Source organism: Pan troglodytes, chromosome 9, assembly GCF_028858775.2.
Source record: "Pan troglodytes isolate AG18354 chromosome 9, NHGRI_mPanTro3-v2.0_pri, whole genome shotgun sequence".
NCBI lineage: Eukaryota > Metazoa > Chordata > Mammalia > Primates > Hominidae > Pan > Pan troglodytes.
In genome coordinates this window covers 47,746,532-47,765,550 of record NC_072407.2, presented here as the reverse complement: position 1 = coordinate 47,765,550, position 19,019 = coordinate 47,746,532, and the positions used below count along the sequence as shown (strand labels likewise).

The following is a 19,019-nucleotide window of genomic DNA, read 5'->3' as shown; positions in this document are numbered from 1 at the left end:
ATACCATGACATCTTATCTCTGGAATACTAGAATCATGTTACAAGTTCAAAGCACAGATGTCTGCTTCAAAAAGGGATGCCTCCCCAAATTCTCTAAATACGAGTTTTTCCAAAACATTTACAGACTTTGAAAAACAAGTTATGGTGTAAAGTAGGATTTTCTTGTATTCACTTCTTTCCAATTATACAAGATGGTCCCTAATTTTACTATTCAGAAATATGGTAAACACATTCATAGTCTCCCTAGCCATATCTCTCATAATCTTGTAGACTTTCATCATGTTCTTGCTTAGCTGATATCTTTCCAGAATTAAAAAAAAAAAGAAAAAAAAAGTTGAAATATCCAGAGAACAGTATAACAAACCCCTAGGTACCCATAGCTCAGCTTCACCAATCAACAACTTGAGGTTAACCTTGCTTCATCTAATATTCCCTCCTGCTTCCTCTCACACTGGATTATTTTGAAGTAAAAACATTATTTCACTTCATTCATAACTATTACAGTATGTTTCTGCTATTAAAAATAGCCACAATACCATTATCTCATTCCTAAAATTATAAATAACAATTCCTTGACATCCAATATGTAATCACTATAAATTCTGCCAAATGTTTCAAAAGACTTTTAACAATTGTTCCAATCAGGATTCAAAAGGTTCCATAATAAAATTTGTTAATATGTCAATTAACCATGTCTATAACCCCTCTCCCCTTTCTTCCCTTCACCCTCTCAATTTATTGGTTTAAGATATTAGGTCATAGGTTTGTGCTTTCTCAGCCTGTCCTTGATACCATTTAACATGTTCCTCTGTCCCATGGTGGTTGGATATAGATATTGATCAAATTCAGGTTTGATTTTTTTGGTAGGAGTACTTCATAAGGGATAATGCATTTTTACATCAGAAAGCATATGTCTGGTTATCTTTTGTTTTGTTATATTAGCAGCCACTGCTGGTCACCACTGAGATCCATTATTTCATTAGGGGTTGCAAAATGGTCATATTAGAGTTCAATCATTCATCTTCATCTATTAGCTGGAATTTTTCCAGAGACAAATTATTCCTCATTAGTTAGTTACCATGATATATAGATTGCATAAGAACACAAGATAAATGTTTGAATTTTTTTTCGCCTTTATTTATCAGTTTTCAAAATAAATTGGTACTCTGGCATCTTCCAAAGGTAACCCATGTGTTTTTGTCACTATTGTCCTGTTTATAGGAAACATTAGTAACTAACAGATTTAAATGTTTGTGGGAGAACCTAACTACAGAAAACTGAGCATCTTATAAAATCTCCTCCAACCTCATGATCAATTCATAACTTTTGTTTTTGTTTTTTTTAATTTCAACTTTTATTTTAGATATAGAGGGTACACGTGGAGGTTTGTTACATGGGAATATTGCTTGATGCTGAGGTTTTGGGTATATATCCCACCACACAGGTAGTGAGGATAGTACCTGATAGGTAGTTTTTCAACTCACCCCCTTTCCCTCCACCCTCTAGTAGACCACAGTGTCTACTGTTTGCATATTTATTTCCACGTGTGCTCAATGTTTAGCTCCCACTTATAAGTAAGAACATGCAGTATTTGGTCTTCTGTTCCTGTGTTAATTTGCTTAAGATTATGGCCTCTAATTTCATCTATGTTGCTGCAAAGGACATGATTTTATTCTTTTTCATGGCTGTGTAGTATTCCATGGTGTATATGCACCACATTTTCTTTACCCAATCTACCATTGATGGGCACCTGGACTAATTCCATGTCTTTGGTATTGTGACTAGAGTAGCAATGAACATAATTTTCTGTAACTTTTCATCTCCCGACTGTTTTTAGAGGCACAGGAATCCAAATTTTATACTGTATTCTTGTTATTGATTCACTAACATTTCATAAGTGATGGATACACATATTCTAATTGTTTCCACTTTTCTCCCCTTCCTTTTCTCTGTGATAAACTTTTCTCCCCTCTCCAAGACCCCAGAACTGTTGGGGACCAGCCTCAACACCACCCGCAGGGTACTCAAAATCCAGTGGCAATGAAGGAATGAGACAGGTTAAGAATGCATAAAGAGTGGGGGCCAGAGAGCCAATTGCAAAATGGAGGCTGCAAAAGGCTCAGAGCTCTGGTCTCCACACTTTTTATTGAGTACAGTCACTTAGACCTAAGAAGCAGACGTTCAGGGCAAAATGGTGAATGGAAGGCAGTGCGTCATACACATAATCTATAGCAGTGGCGGTTTAAGTGAATCTCCTTTGTGTTCAAACAGCATATCTTTAACTTATCGAAGAGTAGCTGGTGGGAGTAGGCTTAACTAGGAGCCTGCATATCTGTCCACATTCCAATGCTTCAAAGGAGTGTCTTTCTCCTTGAACACAGTGTTTACAGATAAGAGAGCAGGTCTCACTCTGAGCATGGGAACATGATGGCAATTAGGAGGCTTTCCTCCTCAGAGGCCTCTTGTGGCTTTCCAGAACTTATTGTCCCCTATTTTTATGGGCAGTTTATGCAGGCACCCCACAAGCCCTGTTTCCAACACAGAACCTCACCTCCTACCCTCTTCCATCAAAGCCTTATTGAAGATCCACCAACTTCACTGTTCTAGATCACTTTACGCGAAAGAAAACTTCCTCTTTCTAAATTACTCCCACAACACTTGGCACATCTTTACGTCTATGGCACTTTACCGCTCTATTTTGAATTGTATTTCCTTACATCTACATGTCTTAATTCTTCTGTAAGATTCTAGTCTCCTTGCTAGGCAACATGCACAAGGTAGGTGTTCAGTAGACATTTGGTAAGTGTTTAAATGATGATTGGCATTTAGTTGGTCTAAAAAGTTGCAAAACACGCAAGACTTGGACAGTTTTCCTGACAACCTGGTTTCTCAAAAGTCTTTATTTACAAGTACAGTATCTTACACTTTCCTACACTAACACCTATTAGCCACTGACCTATTTACAAATCCTGTTGGTAACTAGATTATTCTGCATTAAGCCTACAACTGTGGAGCAAGCAAACCACATACAGTCAGCAGCTGCATAACAATGTTTTGGTCAACAAAGGACCACATATACAGCTCTGGTCCCCTAAGATTACAATGGAGCTGGAAAATTCCTATCATCTAGTGACACTGTAGCTGTCATAACGTCATAACGTAATGCATTAATCACGTGTTTGTGGTCATGCTGGTGTAACAAACCTACAACTATGCCAGTAATAGAAAAGTAGAACACATACAATTATATATAACATATAGCGCTCGATAATGATAATAAACAACTATGCTACTGAGTTATGTATTTACTATAATACTATACTTTTTCACATTAGAGTATACTCCTTCTGCTTTACAGGAAAAAAGTTAACTGTAAAACAGCCTCAGGCAGGTCCTTCAGGAGATACTCCAGAAGAAAGCACTGTTATCATAGGAGATGGCAGCTCTATGTGTGTGATTGAGTCTGAAGACCTTCCAATGGGACAAAATGTGGAGGTAAAAGACACTGATATTGAAGATCCTGACCTGGTGTAGGCCCAGGCCAGTGTGTATATTTTATGTCTCTGTTTTTAACAAAAAAAGCTTAAAAAGTAAAAAATAAAATTTCAAAAATTAAAAATGGAATAAGGATATAAAGAAGATATTTTTGTACAGTATACAATGTGTTTCTTTTTTAAGCTAAGTGTTATTACAGAAGTCCAAAAGATAAGCAAGATAAGTTTATAAAGTAAAAGGGTTACAGTAAGCTAGTTATTAAAGAAAAAATTTTTAAATAAATTCAGTATAGCCCAAGTATTAAATGTTTATAAAGTCTACAGTAATATCCTAGGCCTTCACATTCACTCACCACTCACTCACTCACTTACCCAGAGAAACTCCAGTCCTGCAGGTTCCATTCACAGTAAGCGTCCTAGACAGATGTGCCATTTTTAATCTTTTGTTTGTTTATTTTTAAGAGTCAGGGTCTTGCTCTGTCACCCAGGCTAGAGTGCAATGGTGTGATCATAGCTCACTACGGCCTCTCACTCTTGGGCTCAAGTGATCCTCTTGTCTTAGCCCCCCGTGTAGCTACAGGCACATGCTACCATACCTGACCAAACTTTTTTTTTTCCTGTAGAGACCAGGTCTTGCTATGTTGAACTCATAACCTCAAGCAATGCTCCCACCTCAGCCTTCCAAAAGCTGGGATTACAGGCATGAGACACCATCCTTGGCCCTTTTTAATCTTTTGTACCATATTTTTACTGTACTTTTTCTAAGTTTGGATATATTTAGATACACAAATACCACTGTGTTACAACTGCCTATAGTATTCAGTATAGTAACATGCTATTATATATAGGTTTGTAGCCTAGGAGCTTTAGGCCATACCATATAACCTAGGTATGAACAGTAGGTTAAACCATCTAGATTTGTAGAAGTACAGGCTGTTGATGTTTGTACAACAACAAATGTGTTGTCTAGCAACACATTTCTCAGAATGTATCCCACCATTGAGTGACATATGACTATATATATGATTACAGCAATGAACTGATGGTAGTATCACTAGATTTCTCAGATTAAGGGCTCAGAAATCTCTTAATGAAAATATGCTGAAGAATGAAACTACGTAAAGTCACTCAGTACTGTGCATCTAAACATTTGACTGGAATCTCTTTCAAAAGAATACAGATAACTGTTGCATGTGTGTATCCATGTTTAAAATTGCCAAGTTTGGGCTGATCTAAAAACCAGCATACCATAAAACTAAAAACAGTCTTAGAAAGGCCAGAATATGCCAGGTCTAGAGATTCTGAAATCTGCCTCATGTATATTGTCTTTCTTTTCCTGATTCTCCAGTTGTTGGAGTTTGTAATGGATACTGTTAGTGCACCAGCCAGATCCTCCCTTCCGGCAAAGAGGTACTCAATCAATCCTTTCTTGCCAGGAGTGTTACCTGCTGCCAGCTCAGGACTGAGTCTCTCCCAGTAACTGCTCTCAGCCAAAGGAGGGCTGCCTTGCTCCCCTGGGCAGTACATGTCTAATGGCGAGGCCACACTCAGGGACAAAGGTTGGGCTCCCTTACCTCATTTAGGCATCTCTCTAGAGCCATCCTATGTTCAGGGCCAATGGTATCAGCTACAACCTTTGCTATACCTGCATCACAGTTCAATTTCTCCCTCTGCTCAATTCTGCTTCTTTTGCTTCCTCACAGGTGTTATTCCTGAGAACATTCCTGAATACACCTCACATACACATGAACCAATATTGATACAATTAATGAAAGTCCATATCTTATTCAGATTTCCTTACTTGTTACTGAATGTCCTTTTTCTGATCTAGGATCCCATCCAGGATATCCAGGATATACCACATTTAGTCATCATGTCTCCTTATATGACAGTTTAAAAGACAACATTTTTTAAATTGTGTATATCTTTTTGTAAAAAGTCTATTTTCTAACCACACATATAATAGCTTAACTGGGTATAGAATTCTAAGTAGGAAATCATTTTTAACAAAAAATTTTAGACAACTCTCCGTTGTCTTCTAACGCAAGTATCATTTTAAAATGTTTCACCATTCTTACTTCCCACCATTTCTATGTAACCTGCTTTTTTTTATCATTGGGGCTTTTACAATTATCACTTAGTCTGTAGAACTCCATCATGAAAATGCACCCAAATGAGTGAGTGTTTTTCCACTCACTGGTGCTAGGCATTGGTGGGTCTTAAAATTCATGATCTTCAGTTCTGAAAAGTTTCTTATGTTAATTGTTTAATAATATCTGCCTCACATTTTTCTCTTCCTAGAATCCCTATAAATTGGAATTTGGACTTAACAGTTTCTCTATTAATCTTACTTTTCTTTTTGCTCTACTTTCCTATAAATTTCTTCAACTTTATCTTCCAAACCATCTATGTACTTTTTAAATGTAGGTTGTCAATTTTTCTACTTTGAAGAATCTTCCATATTGCGACTGCCCTTTTGCACACTCTCACTCTCCTTCTGGCTTTTAACAGCATCTTGTTCTTATTATAGATCCATTATCTAATCTCTGAGGATATTAATTATAGTTTGTTTACACATTTACATTTTCTTCTGCTCTTTATATTTTGTTCCTCTAAGTTCCTTCTTGATTGTTTTGGTCACTCTCATCTTGGCTGCATTAAAATATCGATTAGAGTTCATAGGTGAGGTGATTACACTGTGACCCTCAATACAATGCAATCAACGGGCCAATCAGCTTTGTCATTGGGGAATCCATAAAAGTCAGTATCTGTCTCTTCTCTGGGGCCCTTCAGTGTCTCTTAAAAAGCATTCCCTAATTTCCAGTCTTCTGGCTGCTGGGCAGTTATTAGTTTGCAGGTGTTTTACTCATCCTCTGTTCTCAGTCAGGTGTCTCATCTTAGGGCTTCTGCTGCTTAATTTCCCTGAGTCTCAAGCACATCTGCCCCACCCCTGTCTTTTGAGATACCTGATACTTCCAATTCCTGTGCTGTTCTGGGATCCAAGGGACAAAACTTGCTTGTTTCCCAATGGTGGCCCCACTATGAGGACTCAGGTGTCTGCTCTGGAAGTCAGTTACCACTCCACCACCTTCAATAGCTGTGACTGGGGATGAGGGATGACAGAAGTTCCCTAGTTGCATCAAAATGGAGCTTTCCATTTCTTATTCTTCCAACCTTTAGAGAACATTTCCAAGAGATGAAAGGCCAAAAGTATTGCTACTTCATCATTTTAAAACCAGAAGCACCCAAGGTTCTTCTTAAGCATATTATACCAAAGTACACTAACTTTAGTTGAGAATGATACTAAACATACTTAGAAAGATTTATGCCCAGCAAGAACATTTTTTCCTATCTCCTGCTAGCAACTATCAAATTTCAGTGAAACTAACAGTCTTCAGAAACTATTACGTATATGACTATCGAGAATACAATGGTCCACATTCGATATTAGATATTCTATAAATTACCCATTTCATGGTTAGGACTTTAAATATAAGCAGAAACAATATGACTTTACATTGTACAAATATTAAAAATTTAACCTCTGGTATTTCAGGTAAAAATATCATTTTTCCATTTTCTCATACTTCTCAAAACCAAATCCAACACTGCCCAGTTACATGTAAGTCAAATATTACCTCACAAGTAAATATTTTTTCTGAGAAAACAGAGAAGTGCAAAAATTATTTATGGGCACACACACAAAAAAACAAACAAACAAAAACTGGAAATCCTGGGCCTCTCTTAGCCATCTCTATAGCACCACTGTAGTTCTACAATAATTAGTGTTATACACAGTGGTCAGGCAATGGGAGACCAAGTATCATTTCCCCAGCAAAGGAAATGACAAAGCCTTTAGATCTACAAGTTACATGATGGGTAATGTATTATATTTGCAATAACATACAAACATACCCAAGTTTAAGTCAATTATGAAAGAAAAAGTCCTACTCAACAAACATGGAAAAAATTCAAATTTGTTTATTTAAGACAGCGGGAATAAGGGTTGTCCTGCTTTTGGTTTTAAAGGTATTTTCATGGGGCATAGTGGCTCATCCCAATACTTTGGGAGGCTGAGGTGGGAAGAATGCTTGAGCTCAGGAGTTCAAGACCAGCCTGGGCAACATAGCGAGACCCCAATCCTACAAAAAAAACCTCAAGAAAATTAGCCAATGTGGTAGCACACACCTATAGTCCCAGCTACTCGGGAAGCTGAGGCAGGAGGATCCTCTGAGCTCAGGAAGTTGAGGATGAAGTGAGTTATGATTGCGGCACTGTACTCCAACCTGGGTGACAGAGTGAGATCCTGTCTCAATTTAAAAAAAAAATATATATATATATTTCCTTTGCCTTAAAGCTATATGTCTTCCAACAGTAGTAGCAGAGATAGCAGCTGTAGTTGGATAGAAAATCCCTCAGTTGCCGGGCGCGGTGGCTCACGCCTGTAATCCCAGCACTTTGGGAGGCCGAGGCAGGCAGATCATGAGGTCAGGAGATCAAGACCATCCTGGCTAACGTGGTGAAACCCTGTCTCTACTAAAAACACAAAAAATTAGCCAGGCGTGGTGGCAGGCGCCTGTAGTCCCAGCTGCTTGGGAGGCTGAGGCAGGAGGATGGAGTGAACCCAAGAGGCGGAGGTTGCAGTGAGCCGAGGTGGCGCCACTGCATTCCAGCCTGGGCGACAAAGCGAGACTCCGTCTCAAAAAAAAAAAAAAGAAAAAGAAAAAGAAAATCCCTCAGTTAAGTTCAATAATTTTTTATTTTTATAAAATAATAGTGTGATTTTCACTATTTTAAAATTAAACTATATTGTCTGGGGAGTCAATTCTTCATCATAAATTTTAGAAAGGTAAACCAAAGTATAACATCTCAAATCAAAAGTCTATTGATAGTTGCTTCTGGGGGATTAGGGAAAGATGGGAAAGAGATTACTTTTTATCATTATTTTAACTCTTTGCATTTTTTAACCATGTGCATGTACTGCATTTTTTTTTTAAAGTCCTTTGCTACTATGAATAGAAAAATGGTGTAAACTGAGCCAGCAAACTCATCTACTCCAATTTCTCAAAATCAGGGTAGTCTTGTTTAAATCAGTGTTTCTCAAGGTCACTTAAGTTTTCTTAAAACTGAAATTTTTTCTTAACTAAAATTTAATAGAAAACTTGATTACTTGATTACTGTTTAATTGCTTCTTATAAAGGACCATCAGTTTCAATTAACATAGACTATTAGTGTAAAAAACATATGAATGTCAAAATTTAAAAATATTAATCAATGTGGTACCTAAGATAGTCTCTTGGTTGATCTTTGGAAAACACTGATCTAAACACTCCCACCCTTATAATACCAATTTTCAATGAAAACCAAATAAAACAAAGACCAGCTTCCAAGTCATCCAAATCAGAAGTACTGCTTGTTTTTTGTGGTTTCTTAAAATGAAAAAAACGAAGCATTCACAGCAACACTGAAATGATAAGATACAATGTGCAAAAACTACCCTGGGGAGGCCATCCTTCATGTGTTAAATGCACATCTGGGCCAGAGCCTGCTGGTTGCCTTCCTTAATACCCATTCTTCCCTTCTTCCTTTGCAGGAGAATACTGATTTTTAACCCAGCATATTGTGGCCTGGAATAAGGACTTATATTCCAACCTCCCTACCAGCTAGCAGTGGCCATATGATTAATTTCAGGGAACAACATGAAGCAAGGTTGTGAAGGACTTTGAAAAAGGCTGCTTAATGGAAGTTGACTTGGCAGAGACAGGCCCCTTTTGCCCTTCATCTAGTCAATTCTAAAGTGATGGCTGTAGCTGCAGTAGTCTCTTGAACCATGAAGTAATCTTAGGGTTGAAGCCATGGGCTAAGATAATGGAACAGTATCATAGGAATCAAGGTCCCTGATAACACCACTGAATTACCACGCCATTTTAAAATCCCAATCATTTTTTCTTTTACTGTTTATCATAAGGAATCAAACATATACAAAAGTTCTAGTCTTTAAAGTGGGTGAAAAATAAACTTGTCTTATTAAAGCAACCATGATAGGCCCGGAAAAGTAAGCGTAAACGGTCAATAAAATAAATTATGAAAACAAAATAATATTCACATCATTATAAGAATATTTGCTCAAGGTATGTCACTGATATCATCCAGGTAATTCTCACAACTACTACCCCAATCTACGCTATCATCCCAAACACAAGGACTTGTACGAGGAATCTTTCATCCCTCCTCACTCAATTCATGCTATACACAGTTAAAAATTATCTTTCTCAAACACCATTTTTTCTCTGCCAAGAAGTTACATTTCCCTTTTGCCAACTATATAAAAACTGAAACACAAATTCATTCACTTCTTCCCATTGCTACCACCTAGAGCTACCATCATTCATCTCCCACAAGAACTACTGTTAACAACCTTCTAATGCATTCGCCTGGTCCCGTTCTTACTCCTCTCCAATTCAATCTCTACATTGTAGCCAAAACAATCACTCCAAAGTGCAAATCTGAACTTCACTTCCCAGCCTAAAACCTGTCACTGGCTTCTCACTCCCCTCATTCTTTACAAGGTCTTCCATGAGCTGACCTTACTCCTACCACTTTCCTCCTTCCACTCAAGCATGCCCCAGTTGTGCTGAAATTTTTACAGTTCCTCCAAGGTAACATGCTTTCTCTTCGAAAATGTTCTCTACACCTCCAACGTACACTCTGCTATGGTTTTAATGTGTCCCTTCCAAGAGTCAGGTGTTGAAACTTAATGGCCAATGTGACAGTAGTAAGAAGTGGAGACATTAAGAGGTGATTAGGCCATGAAGTCTCCTCCCTCATGAGTGGAATTAAGGCCCTTATAAAAGAATCTTCATGAAGTGTTCCTTCAGCCAACTTTCTGCCTTCTGCTCTGCCTTCTGCTCTGTGAGGACACAGCATTCGAAGGATGCAGCAACAGGGTGCCATCCTGGAAACACACAGTATCCCTTTCCAGACAACTGAACTTACAAGCACCTTGATCTTGGACTTCCTGGCATGCAAAACTGTGAGAAAATACATTTCTGTTCTTTATGTATTTTATTATAGCAGCACAAATGAACTAAGACACACTTCTAGCTGTGTTTCCCTCCCATACTTGAGGTTTTTCAGTTAAACCGTCTCATCTCCCATTAAGCCTTCCTTGACCTGTAGACTAACTTAGAACCTCATACAGAATTCTCTGCCCCATAGTACTCCGAACTCCCCCTTTGTGAAAGCTGATCATGCCAGTTGGGTCACTCTTGTCACACCCGACTGAAACAGAGACAAGAAGCCAGGGGGAAAAGCCCTTAGGGTACAAAACATTGCTCCAAGAATGTAATTCTCTGCAAGCTTGACTGCTGAACCTGCTCGTTGTAACCTGACACCAGTTTTATCTATGCTTGCTGCAACTCTGGAACTAATTTTGTCCACAGCAGTTGCTCACCAATCAGGACTTGCCAGTTCCCCAAACCCTTACCCAAAGCCAGTGAACTTTCTCAAAGAGCAATAGGTAACATTTCTTCTTTTTATAAAACCTCTAGTTTTTTTCTTTTTGTTTTGGAGAGTGCTTTCGGTTCATGCTGGAGACTCTCTGTTTTGCAAACTGATATTGCCAATAAAACTCTCTTTCCTACTATCTAGCCATCCTGGTCGTCCTTTGGACAATATCATCATGACATTCATCACACAGGATTCTGTAAGAGCAGGGTCTGTCTGGATCATCACAGTCTAACTGCTAGCACAGAACCTGGCAAAAAGCAGGTGATTAATGAGGTTTTACTGTATGAATGGATGAGTGAATGAATGGAGATTATAAAAGGAAAACTAACCTTTTATGACCTTACCCACTGCTTTTTCCACACCTTATTTAGAAATAATTACACAACCCCTACACTCTTCAGCCTCCTCTCAACGTCAAGAATCATCTAAAAGTGAGATTTTCAAGAACTTTAACAGAGAGAAGTTTAACTTTATGATAAACCTGTAGATTTGCACTTTCAAAGAATTCTGAGGCTGTCCTTGAAAGGTGATGATTTCCGGGGAACAACACACACTGGGACCTGTTGGAGGGGGTGGGGGTTGGGGGAGGGAGAGTATCAGGAAGAATAGCTAATGGACTCTGGGCTTAATACCTAGGTGATGAGATGACCTGTGCAGCAAACCACCATAGCACATGTTTACCTCTGTAACAAACCTGCACATCCTGCACATGGACCCCTGAACTTAAAAGTCAAAGAAAAAAAAGAGACAAGTGATGATTTTCACTGCTAGAGAGAACTACTTCACTCATAATGTGCCAGTGAAACATGCTAAAACATGTTTTACTAAAACATGCTTTACCAAACATGCTTTACTAAAACATGCTTTACCAAACATGCTAAATTACCAAAGTAGTGAGAGTTCACTATTTTTTTTTTTTTTTTGGGACAGAGTCTGGCTCTGTCGCCCAGGCAATCTCCGCTCACTGCAAGCTCCGCCTGCTGGGTTCACATCATTCTCCCACCTCAGCCTCCTGAGTAGCTGGGACTACAGGCGCCCGCCACCATGCCTGGCTAATTTTTTGTATTTTTAGTAGAGATGGGGTTTCACCGTGTTAGCCAGGATGGTCTCGATCTCCGGACCTTGTGATCCACCTGCCTCGGCCTCCCAAAGTGCTGGGATTACAGGCGTGAGCCACTGCGCCTGGCCGGACAGTTCACTATTCTTGTCTCTAAGATTTGCTTCTTCATTTAACACTGGTGTCCTCAGATTCCACTTTGCTATGAAATACGTGGATAAGTTAGGGTAGCTTTTAACAATACACAGAAAAAAGCTATATGGTATCACCCAGAACCCTGTGGGTTGGGACAGTACAGATGATGGTCATGGGTGGCACTATAAGGTAGAGGAAGAAAAGAAGGAAAGTGGAAAAAGGAAGATTTTTTAAAAAGGCTTATGTCTTCATACACAAATTACACCAGAACCCAAATTTACAAGCCTTTGAGAAGATGGAAACCGACAACTATAAAGAATAGCCCAACTTGGCATCCAGAAGTGTCTAGCTTGCTACAGATTATATAAAATACTGGCAACTGACCAGGGCTCCACTTCCAGATTTTATACAGTCAACAAAAATACTTTAGTTTGTGTAGGTTAAAAATATTCTACTCTTTTTGTCCTCAACTTGCTAGGAACAGATATTTTTAGTAAGAACCCAATCAACCTTATCAAAATCAAACATCAAAAATAGACTAGAGCAACACTGGAAGCAAACTCACTATTTTTAGCTCTTCTGTCTATTCCCTGCCACTACCCACAAAATTCTGACTGTAAAGTCCATGCCTAAGAGCTTAGTTATTCCAAACAGGTTCCTTCTGGTGACCCTTTTTTCCCCCCGAACACCTGAATGCAGAAAACACTTGATTGATTAAAGATTAATACTGCCGCAAACCATGACAGCTGCCTTTCCTCTGAGGGCTTTCGGAGGAGGGTGGTAGGAATAGAAAATGATAGAGAGCTTGCATCAGTATTCCTCTTGGGAATCTATTACATGGAAAGAAAATTGCTATTTCAATTCCCTTTTGTTGCTAAAAATAGCAGTCTCAACTGATTCAGGCAAACAGTGTAGGGGCTTAGCAGTGCTGAATTTAGAAACCACAGAAGTCCCTGAGAGCAAATGCTAACGTAGTCTTAACACACGCCAGCTCATATTTAACAAAGAACAAAGAAGAGAAGCATGCAGGGTGCAAGTTAATAAAACAGCAGCAACTTCCTCCATTTTTATTAAAGACAAACAGTGAAAGTGATGCAATATAAGACCACTCTAACTTGTTCTCCTAATCATATTATAAAAATAATTTTACAGAAAAATATTAGTTTATGCATACACCCAGATATTGTGGGCATTTTCCACAATCCCATGGTATGAGGAAGCACACATCTTTCTTCAAGAACAGTAGATTATTATAGAAAGAAAATGCCCAGTTTACAAATGTCCTGTCCCAATACAGAGTCCCCTTTTTCCCACTCAGTCCTTTCAGGTTCCCCACTGAGCAGCCCTCTCTTCGACTCTTTACTCCCCTTCTTTTGACCCAACCAGACACTGCAGACTGTTCTACTTGTCACTTAAAAAACTGGCAAACCCAAACAACAACAATAACAAAAATTCAAAGCATCTATAGGTCCAGAACAGAAAAACGAAAACAAAAAAAAAACTGTGAAAAGCAGATTTGCTTAAAGGCAGTTACTCCCCTGGGCCGACTTCCAGGCAAGGCCCTGCGATTCCTTCTGGTGGCACCATAACCCAAAAATGCCTTCTGCCTGATTTTTTCACTTTATTTGGTTAACTAAAAACCCTTCCGAATAATGATTCATTTTGGTTAATGCCACATCCTCTTTAAAAATGCAAACCCATGTATAAGAATTAAAAGGCTATCAATCTTTATGCCTCAATGTGATCTGATTCAAACCACTTTGTGGCTTCCTTTGGGAATACCCAAAATGTGGGAGTAACACGGAAGGGGCCTCATGAGAATAGGAATTCTCATGCTGTTCTCGTGACAGTGAGTGGGTTATCAGGAGGTCTGATGGTTTAAAAGCGTGTGGCAGTTCCCCCTCGATCTCTCTCTCCTGCCACCAGGTAAGACATGCCTTGCTTCCCCTTCATCTTCCACCATGATTGTAAGTTTCCTGAGGCCTCCCCAGCCATGCAGAACTGTGAGTCAATTAAACCTCTTTTCTTTATAAATGACACAGTCTCAGGTAGTTCTTTACAGCAGTGTGAAAACATACTAATACAACAACCCACACATAGAATGAGAGAAAACATTTGCAAATCATCTACATAATAAAGGTTTAGTATCTAGAATATATAAAGAATTTGTACAACTCAGTAACAAAATGATGATCCAATTTTAAAATTGGGCAAAGGACTTGAATAGACATTTATCCAAAGAGGATATACAAATGGCCAACAGGCATAAGAAAAAAGCTTAACATTATTAGAGAAATGAAAATCAAAACTACAGTGACACACTAGGTTGACCGTAATTTTTTAAAATGTAAATTAAGTGTTGGTGAGGATGTGGGGAAATTAAAGCCCTTGTACATTGCTAGTAGAACTATAAAATGGTGCAGCCACTGAGGGAAACAGGTTGGGAGTTCCTCAAAAAGATCAACAGAAATACCATATGACCTGGCAATTCCACTCCTAGGTATATAGCCCCCAAAACTGAAAACCTGTATTCAAACAGAAACTTGTATATGAATGTTCCTAACAGCACCACTGCCAATAGCCAAAAGGTAGAAACAACTCAAATGTCCAACAAATGATGGCTGAATAAACAAAGTGTAGTATATACATACAATGGAATATTATTCAGCCACAAAAAGGGATTAAGTACTGATACATGCTACAATGTGGATGAACCTTACATACGAACATCATGCTTAATGAAAGAAGCCAGACACAAAAGGTCATCACCGTATTCTATTTACACGAAACATCCAGAATAAATAGGCAAGTCCATAGAGGAAGAAAGCAGATTAGTGGTTGCCAGGGACTGTGGAAGGGAGGATAGAGAGGGACTGCTTAGTGGATATGGTGTTTCCTTTTGGGGTGATAGAAATACCTTGAAACTAGATAGAGGTGAAAGTTGCACAACAGTGTGAATGTACTAAAGCCCCCTGAATCGTACACTGTGAATTCGTTAATGGTTAATTTTATGTAATGAGAATTTTACTTGAATTTCTTTTAACCCTGCCCACCCATTTTTTGGGGGGATGGGGTTTCTGAAGTGATTTTACCTTTATTTCCTTCACTTTTTAAGCCAATCATGAAATTTCACAGTGATTTCTGGGGTGGGGGCAGAAGGAGGGCGGTGTTAAGAATCATCGGGGCTGTGGCCCAGTTGGCCCGTGAAGATGCAGGCAGGGTGGGCCCTCAATGGGGCAGCTGGAGGGGCACGGACTGCCCTGCTGGCAGGTAGGTGATATTCTGAGAGCGAGAGCTGGTAATGCAATGTCCTCCACGACTTCCAGCTTACACAGCTCGATCAGGCTGTCCCCTGCGGTGGCCAGTGAGTTGGTGATCAGCTCGGCTGCCTTAGAGTCACCCTCAGCAGAGATGATGGCCGCCTTTTTCCTCTGCTCAGCCTTTTCCACCACAGATCTGGCCCTCTCTGCTTCCTGCTGAGCCACCTTTTTGGCTTCCACGGCTTCTGTGAACTCCTTCCTGAAAGTCAGATGTGTCAAGGACACGTAGTCCAGGATGAACCCAAAGGTGGCTGCTCGCTCCGTAAGGTCGTTGCTCACCTGCCTGGAGACCAGCTCTCTCTGGGTGATTAGTTCTCCAGCATCAAAGCGTGCCACCACTGACTTGATTTGGTAGTGATGGACGGCAGCACACGCTCATCATAGTCCTCTCCGATGCTGGTGAAGATATGAGGAAGTTGGCTAGCGATAGGCCGGAAGAGGATCCGCCGTGTGATATTGAGAATCTATAAATCTTTGCTATCAGTGATGACTGGCGCATTACGTGGTCGAGAACAGCAAAGATAATTGGTTTCTGTACCCATGGGATGAGAAAGTGAGTCCCTCCCCCTACTACAATGTCCTGTACTCCATGGAATTGGTCAAAGATCGCAGCTCTGTGCCCAGCATCCACATTATATAAGGCAGAGTTTACCACACCTCCTGCAACGGCTAAGACCAGGCCAAACTTGCCAATGGACTCAAACACTTTGGCAGCCATGTTTTCTTCTGCTGGGCCCTCTCACACTTTCTTCCACTCTGAATTCCCCCTAAACCCCTTTTTTTAAAAGTTACTAAAGATTAGCTTTTTACCAAGGGCTAGATCAGGAAAGGGACAGAAATTGCTATTTTTCTTGGTGTATCATTCCTTGAATTTGGGAAGTAAAACTAATCAACGTATCACTCAATTTACACTACCGAATACAGAGAATCCTAAGTTCGGACTGCTCCTATGGGTGGAACAGCCTTTTAAAATTTAAATCTAAATGTATCAAGTGCCTAACATGTGCCAAACACAGTAGCAGATACTTTACAGACAATGTCTGTTTTAACAGATCCCAACACTCTGTAAGGTACAATCAGTAGTTCCCCAAACAACCCTAGGAGGGTGGTAGATAATAAGACCTGATTAAAGCATCTAATTTAACAGATGAAGTGACAATCTCAGAGAGGTTAAATGACTTGTCACTCATCACATCATAATCTGATCGCCACAACATAAACCCAACGATACAATACAATATTGCTTTATAAACTAGGAACTACCTATAACAGACGCATTCAGCAATAATGCACTGTGCATACACAAATACTCCAAAGAGTGGATTCCTCATTAATCTGATAATGCTGAATCCAACTTTATTTTTCATTACCTTTAACCAACGTTTTAACTTCAAACAGTCCACCTGGTATTTCCCAAATACAACATGCCAGGGAATCAGTTTCATATTGTGCCCAAGTCACTCTTCACCACTGAGAATGACATTTTTTTATTCCTCATTCCCATCAGCCACTTTTTAAACAACCTGAGGCTAGGCATTGTGGCTCACATCTGTAATTCCAGCACTTTGAGAAGCCAAGGCAAGACGATTGCCTGAGCCAGGAGGTTGAGGTTGCAGTGAACCATGATCATGTCATTGCACTCCAGCCTGGGCAACAGAGACTGTCAGTTAATTAATTAGTTAATTAATAACGTGAACTTCAACTGGGCACAGTGGCTCACATCTATAATCCCAAGCACTTTGAGAGGCCAACGCAGAAGAATCACTTGAGACCAGGAGTTCGAGACCAGCCTGGGCAACAGCAAGACCCTGTCTCTACAAAAAATAAAAAAGGTTAGCCAAGCATGCTGGCACCTGCCTGTAGTCCCAGCTACTCGAGAGGCTGAGGAAGGAGGATTCCTTGGGCCTAAGAGTTAAGAGGCAGCAGTGAGTTATGACTGGGCCACAGCACTTCATCCTGGATGACAGAGGCCCTGTCTCTAAAAAAAAAAAAAAAGATCCACCGCTGACTGCAACCAATAGCCTGACTGCTGCCCCTTCCTTTTGCAGTTTCAACAAAACAACTAACCAGCAGCATTTCTTCCTGATAAGAGACCAACCATGGAGTGTGTATAGTCCACTCTCACGCTGCTGATAAAGACATACCCAAGACTGGGTAATTTATAAAGGAAAGAGATTTCATTGACTCATAGTTCAGCATGGCTGGGGAGGCCTCAGGAAACTTACAATCATGGCAGAAAGGGACGCAAACACATCCTTCTTCACATGGTGGTAGCAAGGAGAAGTACAGAGTGAGGGCAGAGGAGAGCCCCTTATAAAACCATGAGATCTCATGAGAACTATCAGGAGAACAGCATGGAGGTAACCACCCCAAGATTCAATTACCTCCCACCAGGTCCCTCCTACCACATTAAGGAGATTATGGGAACTACAATTCAAGATGAGACTTAGGTCAGGGGGGACATAGCCAAACCATATAGAGTGGTTCTGGCCAGTCTACAGAGGAAGCACAGTAAAGGTTTTTGTGTGCTGTGCTTCATCTTTTGATGTCAGAAGATCGAAAACTCCACCCCGAGATCATGCTAATGCTGCCATTTTTTGGACACGGGTTCCATGCCATGGAAAGGTCGGAAGCTCAATTGCACATGTGTACATTTTCTCCTTCCATGAATATTCATGATGCCTCCTAGAGCTTACTGAACATATATATTTGGCCACCCTGCCCAGCATAAATTCCTGTTCCCTTTGCCCCTCCCTGGAAGTATCTGTTTCCAACTTCTGGTGGGAGGCTTTGCTTCCCAGCTTGTCAGGATGACCAACCTGCAGGCTGCAACCCTTTATGAGAAATAAAGCTCTCCTTTCCAAATTTATGACCCTTTTTGTTCTTCAGTCAACATGATTACATTAAACATCTCCTTAGTTATAAACAGTATGCAAACACACCAGTAGGACAATCGTTGTCTACTACACAAGTGCCCTTGAAATACTGTATATAACTCAGGTCTAATAAAAGTGAAAGAGGTGTAATGAGATCTACCTGGTATAATTCCACTAGCTAACTTATCTTCAGTGGTCCACATTTATATCCACCAAGATAAACATAAGGGAAGGTCTAGAGTAGATTATTTGACTTATTTCAACCTAATTCATCCAGTTTAAGATTTTAGGCTGGGCGCAGTGGCTCACGCCTGTAATCCCAGCACTTTGGGAGGCCGAGGCGGGCAGATCACCTGAGGTCAGGAGTTCAAGACCAACCTGGTCAACATGGTGAAACCCCGTCTCAACTAAAAATACAAATATCAGCTGGGCGGGGTGGTGTGCACCTGTAATCTCAGCTACTTGGGAGGCTGAGGCAGGAGAATCGCTTGAACCCGGGAGGCGGAGGTTGCAGTGAACCAAGATTGTGCCACTGTACTCCAGCCTGGGTGACAGAGTGAAACTCTGTCTCGAAAAAAAAAAAATTAATAATATTCTTCATATAAGAAGTGGGTAAATTCTCCAAAAA

The 19,019-nt window shown here is 40.0% G+C and overlaps 2 protein-coding genes and 1 pseudogene across 2 annotated transcripts in view; all 3 read right to left on the bottom strand.

The window, feature by feature from the left end:
• HSD17B12 (hydroxysteroid 17-beta dehydrogenase 12) overlaps window positions 1-19,019 on the bottom strand; it is a 175,053-nt gene that overhangs the window by 105,893 nt on the left and 50,141 nt on the right. The window lies entirely within an intron of this gene.
• The window catches only part of LOC129135242 (large ribosomal subunit protein uL23-like), a 67,509-nt gene continuing 49,696 nt past the window's right edge, over window positions 1,207-19,019 (bottom strand). The window contains exon 1 of the mRNA XM_054662228.2: window positions 1,207-19,019. This exon is cut by the window's right edge and continues 49,696 nt beyond it. The gene's annotated coding sequence lies outside the window, so the exon portion shown is untranslated.
• Window positions 15,409-16,233, bottom strand: LOC134807247 (prohibitin 1-like; annotated as a pseudogene).